The sequence below is a fragment of the Montipora foliosa genome, chromosome 3, assembly GCF_036669935.1.
Source record: "Montipora foliosa isolate CH-2021 chromosome 3, ASM3666993v2, whole genome shotgun sequence".
In the NCBI taxonomy this organism is placed as follows: Eukaryota; Metazoa; Cnidaria; class Anthozoa; order Scleractinia; family Acroporidae; genus Montipora; species Montipora foliosa.
In genome coordinates this window covers 37,175,815-37,183,392 of record NC_090871.1, presented here as the reverse complement: position 1 = coordinate 37,183,392, position 7,578 = coordinate 37,175,815, and the positions used below count along the sequence as shown (strand labels likewise).

The window sequence follows — 7,578 nt, the reverse complement described above, 5'->3', positions numbered from 1 at the left end:
CATCTTGTGATGCACTTATTAAATGTCGCTGCAAGAAAAGTTGCAGGTCTAACTGCTCATGCATCAGAGTGGCTCTTAGGTGCACTGCACTTTGCGGTTGTGGTGAAGACTGTGTAATAGATTGATTACGCTACTCAAGGTAGGCAGAATAACTGATTAACCAAAACTTGATATAATGCTCCCAAAAGTCGTGCCACAGCTTCCTTGTACTGAAAAATTCAAGATGACCGCTATTGTTGCAGCCTGCAGTTACTATCACAAGTCATTCATACACCCCTCCCCTCAATCCCTATGCCAAATGTACAACGCACCTTTTAAAAATTTATTTGGCAACAATGTTGCTGAGGTGTGGGGTATTTAATATAGTAACGAGAGAAGACGCTGGTTAACTGCAGATGGCCCCCTCTTTTCGAGGTCACGTGATCTGCTTTTAAATACTGAGACTTTCTTACGAAAACTCGTATTTTCTCTGAAAGTGTTTAAACTGCTCACACTAAAGAAAACACTTCCTAACTAGTTTCGTTGTCTTATAATCATTGACAGGTGTTACATGTGAAGCAAACCTAGTCAGAAGAACAGCATTTAGTTGTGAAGGCCAAGGTCATAACGAAAATTGCCTTGTCGTGCGTAAAAAATAAAAGCTTATAGTTTCCTGTGTTGAATTGTTAGGTGATGATATCATGACGACAAATATAACCAATACCAATGTAATTTGGAACATTTTGAATTAATATAATAGACCAGAATGGCTATCTTGTAAGTCTAGCCTCGCTTTCATGCATAATGGCTCCTTAAATGGCCTAGACCTAATTTCTGTCAAGGGCTCCATATCAAAATCTCTTTAGGTTGCCATAAACAACCTCTGAGCAAAATTTGATGCTTTCTTCAAAAAGTGCAGCATTTTTCACATATCCGCCAGACTATAAGACGAGTAAACGAAGACGAAGTTCGTATGTGAAATCAAGAGAAAATGAGGGGACAGAGAGGGAGGCTCCCGGTCCAGCCCTTGGGATATGTCATGTCCACGAAAGTTATTTTTAAACGAGCGGAAGTCTTCCGAGACGTCCGCATGCAGGCCAAACTCGGTCCGATGTTTGAATGAAAATAAATATTCATCAGCATTCCACGTGCGCCATCATTTTTTCTTTTCACTAAGAATCTGAGAGCGAGGCAAGACTGCATGCAGACGTCTCGGAAGACAGACTTCCGCTAGAACAAAGACTTCCGCTCGTCTAAAAATAACTTTCGTGGACATAACATATCCCGGCCAACGCCCTGAGCCTCCCTCTCTGTCCCCTCATTTTCTCTTGGTGAAATCAATAATGACGAGTGAAATAGGGGTACGATCTTATAATTTTGTCATTATCTTATCGGTTATTGTTATTCTTTTCGCACTATATTCTACTATGCAAGTTCTGTTCTGACAGCGTATTTATACGTAAGCAATTACTCTAGCGATTGGTTCAACATATGCATTGGTTGACTTCCATTGCCAAGAATTTTAAACAGGACCAGTGTATTGTCTTGATCGACCACGACAAATAATTTTTCCCGTTAACGGCATTGCAGTTTACAGGAAAGGAAAGGAACTTTATTTTAGTGTCTAGTCTTCTAGCGCCAGAGCACTAATTGGGGACATTAACAAATTAACGCAAATCAAATCAGATGTTGCATGGAGTACTGGTAATTAGAGATTCGAAACAAACAAACTATTTTTTAAATGACATTGCATTATGGTTTATTTATGATGTTACTACCGTGAACACTAGAAATATTTATGAAATGTTATTGTGCTTCAAGTAAAAGGCCAATCACGCGCGGAAAACTAAACCGCAACGGTAGTTAGGACAATGTGCGAGCCAGCGAGCCAAGGCTGCGGGTCATACGAGCCAACATAGCGAGCCATGCGCGTCAACGTGCGGTTTTCTTATTTGCATTACAATGTAATCTAGCATGTATGTGAGGCAATTTCGGGCTATTTTGTAATTTTAACCCGAAATTGTCTCGCATCCACGTTAGATTACATTGTAATGCAAATGAGAAAAACTAACGGTGAAAAGGGCTATTATTGAAAGCTAACCGTTTTAAAATGGGTGCTTAGACTTAATAACTGAAATGGGTGCTTAGACTTAAATGAGAAATTCGCATGGCTCGCATGGCTCGCTGGCTCGCAGATTGTCCAGCCCTGCAACGGTTACCACTAACTGTTTGGGTATCCATCCCCGCCAAAATTCAAACTTCTTGTTGTTAAATCAAAACCTACAGTGCAAGCATTCTATCTTGCAATTTAAACTCGCAATCATTTAATTCAAACATTCAAGTCGACAATTCAAACATTCAATTCGTCAACTCAAACATTCAATTCGTCAACCAAACATTCAATTTGGCAATTTAGCGGCTTAAATAGTAACTCTAACATTCGATCGGTGCCTCCAAGATCCAATTCCGACATTCTCTAATCTTGACATTCGATCAGTACTTCGGGCATTGAAACATTCAACATTTAATTCTTGGTTTGCATCCACGTGATGAGACGGCCATGTTGGTGTACAAAACAATAGAAAATGGCCCCACAAGTTTAGCATAACAATAGAGTCAAATTCCCAAAAGACATTTTACTGCATTGTTCTCTACACCAACATGGCCGTCGTGACGTCAGATGCAAAACATCAATTAGGACATTCGGCAATCTGGGTACGAGAAAGTTTCTCAGGCCTCTCTCGGTCTATTTGGAGAAAAGGGCGCGAACAATTTGGCGTCGCTGGTAAATCTTTCATTCGGTAAGTGAGAAACTTATACGTTCTTTTTTCGTTTTTATACTTCACGTGGATGCTAAAATTCCTGATATAAGTTCAATCTGCGTTGTTTTTATCGAGGCAGCGTATTTTGAGTCGGTCAGAAGTACGAACACTTTGCATTAAAAAGGAAAAAGGGAATGACCTTTTTTGAAGTGTCTAGTCGTTCTAGCACTGGAGCACTAATTGGGGACACTGTAAACCACAGAAAACCGCAGTTTCTTAGCAATGGATATCTGCTGGACATTGAAACTTGGTCAAAGAAAAGTAAATTTATCCGTGTGGCCATCGCTGGAGTTTGAGCGTGACTAATGCCAGAGAAGTCTTATTTAATGGGCGAGATGTGAGGTAAGCTAGAAATTACTTTCCAGCCTTTTTTTTTTATGTACGAGTGACAACCAGGGAAGTTGAGAAGTCGCTTAAATCGCATTCAGTCAGGCAAGAAAGTCTCAAGAACAAAAAAGTACCGCTTTTTTATTGACAACTTTTGCGTATAAATATCTTTTGAGTTTGTTATATAGACTCCCATACAAATCCTTATAATATTTTTCACCCGAGTCTGGGCTTCCTGTGGTTTTAGGAAGATTACGACAGCCTCTCAAACCACAACTTTCCAAAACAGTTTTAAAAAGCTTGAAAAGACAAAAGAAAATAAACATGAAGAGTTAACTTACTTTATGTCGTTCATTCATTAATATTTTTTTGCTTCTTTGCTCTTTTGTCATCAAACTAACTCAAACAACAAAAGAAAAATTGTCCAGAACAGTGTGGTCGCTGACGTGACGCTTTAAAGTCACGTCTCGCGCGTAACGCGAACTAGAGTCTCCTTAGTTTGCAGTGTCCCCAATTAATGCTCTAGCACTATAGACACTTTAAAAAAGGTCATTCACTTTTTCCTTTTTAATGCAAAGTGTTTGTACTTCTAACCGATTCAAAATACGCTGCCTCAATAAAAATAAAGCAGATTGAATTTATATCAGAAACTTTAACATCCACATTAAGTATGAAAATAAAAAAAGAACGTATAATTTTCTCACTTACCCGATGGAAGATTTACCAGCGACGCCAAACTGATCGCGCCCTTTTCACCAAATAGACCGACAGAGGCCTGAGACACTTTCTCGCACCCAGACTCGACGAATGCTGAGATTGCAGAATACGCTAATTGAATGTTGAATGATTCAATGCCTGAAGTACTGATCGAATGTCAAGATTAGCGAATGTCGGAATTGGATCTTAAAGCCACTGATCGAATGTTAGAGTTAATATTTAAGCCGGTTAGTTGCCAAATTGAATGTTTGGTTGACTAATTGAATGTTTGAATTGTTGAATTGAATGCTTGAATTGACGAATTGAATGTTTCGATTGACCAATTGAATGTTAGACCAATTTCGATATGTTAAAATTCAGTCCTAAACAAAAGGCATCATCTCGAGGCTCTGGGGAATAAATAAAAGGAATTGTATGAGTTAATTGCCCAGAGCCGCGAGATGATGTCTTTTGTTTGGGACTGAATTTTTTAGCCCACAATAGCCCACTTTCGATATATTAAAATATATTGAAAGTGGGCTATTGACAAATTGAATGTTTGAGTTTAATGATTGTGTGTTTAAATTGCAAGATAGAATGCTTGACCTGAAGGTTTGGATTCGAAAACAAGAAGTTTGAATTTTGGCGGGGATGGATACCCATACCAATCATAGACCAATTTCGACATACTAAAATTCAGTCCAAACAAAAGGCATCATCTCGAGGCTCTGGGGAATAGACTCATACAAATCCTTTTTCCCCGGAGTCTTGAGATGATGGTCTGTTAGTTTGTGGTTTCATGTGGCTTCTGATTGTTTTCTACACGACAGGAAATTCAAAATCAAATCAAGGTGATTCAGCGAACTAATAATTTTGTCATTTTTAAGCTGATTATGGCGACGTGGCGACACCGGAGCCCCGTTCCTTTTCGTCGTTGAAATTCAAATGTTTATGGTTCGAATATTTTTAAACAACAAAATCGCTGAAATCAAAGATAGCACAAATAAACATCTGTGTGCTGAGTCAGAAGCCCATAACCCAGAAGTGTCGATCTCTCTCATTTGGCCTTGCTATTGGTTGTTATCTAAATTTAGAATACGGGTGCCAAATTCTGGCCAATCAGATTGGGCTTGATGACTACAACGCCTCTGATTGGTCTGTAACCAAGTATTCTCATGATTGGATTGCTCATTCCTAATGCAAAATTACGGATACTACAAGGAATACAATAGCGTCACGTTTTTGGCTGCAAAAATCGAGCAGTAGCCGTGCTAAAAATAGATGGTTTTCCATCACTTGATGAGACGGCCATGTTGGTGCTCAAAACCGTCAATAGAAAATTATGGCTCATGTTTTGCATTATAATAGACTCAAGACCTTTTTCTTTATTGTTCTGTTCACCAACATGCCCGCTGTGACGTCAGGTGAAAACCATCTATAGATGATACTGAAGACTAATGGGCCGCATTCCATCGCAGTTAAAGCCTTCTGGTTTTCAATTTTCAAAAAAAAAATAAAGGTGTCGTTCATCTGACCAATCACGACAGGCGAAAAAAGCGCCGTGAACGAGTCACAATAAATTCCATGCTTTTTCGCGAGGGAGTATGTTACCCCTTTCTTACGTTTGAGTAATGATGAGACCAGTATAGTTAAAATGTTTTTTTTATTAATGAACAATAAAATTATAATTTCCTTACAGCTTTCCAAATATTAACATGAAGGTTGTGACAGTTTTATTAGCAATCTTGGTGACTTGCTCGGCAATGAGCTTAGAAGACACAATGGAATTAGATTCCAGTGAGTACCTGGATGCTTGTTTTATCTTACAAATAATTTATTTCCTCTATCAAATGGACACTGCAGCAGAGTCCATCAAAGTTAAAGCGCAAAATTGCAATTTTTGCAGTTGCGTACAAACCTGGACGTAAGTGTCAGAGTTTACTGATTCCTTACTGAATTCCTTTTCACTTCTCTTGGGGAAGGTAACATACATTCCATACAAAGACATTAAGACAGTTAAGACATTTGTCTTTTCTTTTAAAAATCTTTCAAAATGACGTAATTATCTAACTAGTCAAATTTATTGTGTTTGTCCACAGCTATTCGCCGGCAACGTGCCCCTTGCTATGAACGAAAAAGTATAACTTGCATTAGGGCGCAGAATAATCCTGGAAGATGTGCATTGAGTTATACTAGGAGAACGTGTCGCTGCAGTTGCCGGTACTAAACTGGTGATGTATCACACATTACGTTTCCTTGGTTAAGCAATTACTGCGCCTTTTATTAAATCTCTAGAATTTCTGTTGAAAAACTAGTTTGCGTAAGCTCTAACATATGTATTTTTTCCGTTCTCAGCTGACAGAAATCATGTGTGGCCTCAATGGATGAAACAGCTTTGCCGTTAGCAACGTGATGGCGGTTGCTTACCATTCTTTGAATTTTAGAAATTCATTTATTAGTGGCTTTACTCGCTACAAAATAAAAGGAAACGAAGTCTCTATTGTTGTGATAACAATTCTTTCATTATTACATGTGATAATTGAAATAGTTGGTTTCGAACCATTTCCAATAGTAACCTTGCCTTGAAAAAGGGACTTAAATGGCTCCAACGGAGGAATATGAACTTCTCTTACAAATTAAACATTACCTCACCAATCACCTTCCCCTCAGTTCAGAAGGAACTGTTCCTGTTTTCGTTGCTTCGACTGGGTAAAACTTTGAGCAACGATTCCAGAGATGGCTGTCCAATTTCGACGCTTGCATGCATTTGTATGTCCATCCCATGGCAAACGCCTTTCATCTTTCAGGTGTTTATGTTGCTGGTAAATCCGTTTTCAGGTTGAATCCGTTTTAACCTAGGTTAAATTGGTGATCCTCATTTTACCTGCGTTGAATACGCACTCTACCTAATCAACCCCCTATAAAAGGATTGAAAACATTCTTACCTTCCCTTCAAGCTCTGTCTTACTCACCTCAACTCATCTTTTAATGTTTCGCTTCATCGGTTTTTGTATTCATACACCTACCCATTCAGTCTCAACATTACAACATTGTAAGGGAACAAAGAAATGTACTATGCACTTACCGGTTCTCGAACTCGGTGCCTCCAGATCCATAGCCCTTTTTCTTCACCACCATATTACAGCGACGAACATTCTCAACCGAACACAGTTCTTTTAACGAGATGCTTCCGTGAAGCATACACTGGGTGCCTGTGGTACGTGCTACAGAAAATCAGAAGGCACTGAATTGTGTGGTATTAAACTACAGCATTCCAGTCTCTGAAGAATAACAAATAGCAGAGAAACGAGAAACGTTGGCTCCTGGGCTCCCAGTTTGTAATACCAAAGTTCACTGAAGTTAATATCCGACGGGGTTAGTATCTGGATGGGAGACCAAACCAATATACCCCTCATAAAACAGAAGCATCGGACCGAAAATACTATTAACGCTAACAAATGTGAACTCAGCAAGGTACAGATTTTGTTAGCTTGCTTTCTGCAAAACAAGAACATCATTCTAAAAGCTTATTCTACGCAAAAAGTAGGTTCTGAAGGTAATTTTGAGAGTGGAAATCAAGGTTACGCGGCAGACGGCAAATACAAACTCACGATTTAATTCAGTTAACACACCAGAAAGACGCTAACCTCATTTTGACAAGAAAATGCGTTACTATTGCCATAAAAACTATCCAGTTAAGCTTGCATATCATAAAACATGATGAATTCATAAAGGCCACCTTTTCCAGCGAACA

General features: G+C 38.9%; 1 long non-coding RNA gene across 2 annotated transcripts in view; it reads left to right on the top strand.

Moving 5' to 3' along the window:
• LOC137994792 (uncharacterized) overlaps positions 1-6,322 on the top strand; it is a 13,036-nt gene extending 6,714 nt beyond the window's left edge. The window contains exons 2-4 of one of the 2 annotated variants that reach the window (XR_011122190.1): positions 5,524-5,621; positions 5,924-6,044; positions 6,180-6,322. This is a non-coding gene — a long non-coding RNA (uncharacterized lncRNA). Of the gene's footprint in view, positions 1-5,523; positions 5,622-5,923; positions 6,056-6,179 lie in introns of both variants that reach the window. The other variant, XR_011122189.1, reaches the window with a different exon arrangement.
• Positions 6,323-7,578: the final 1,256 nt, after the last annotated feature.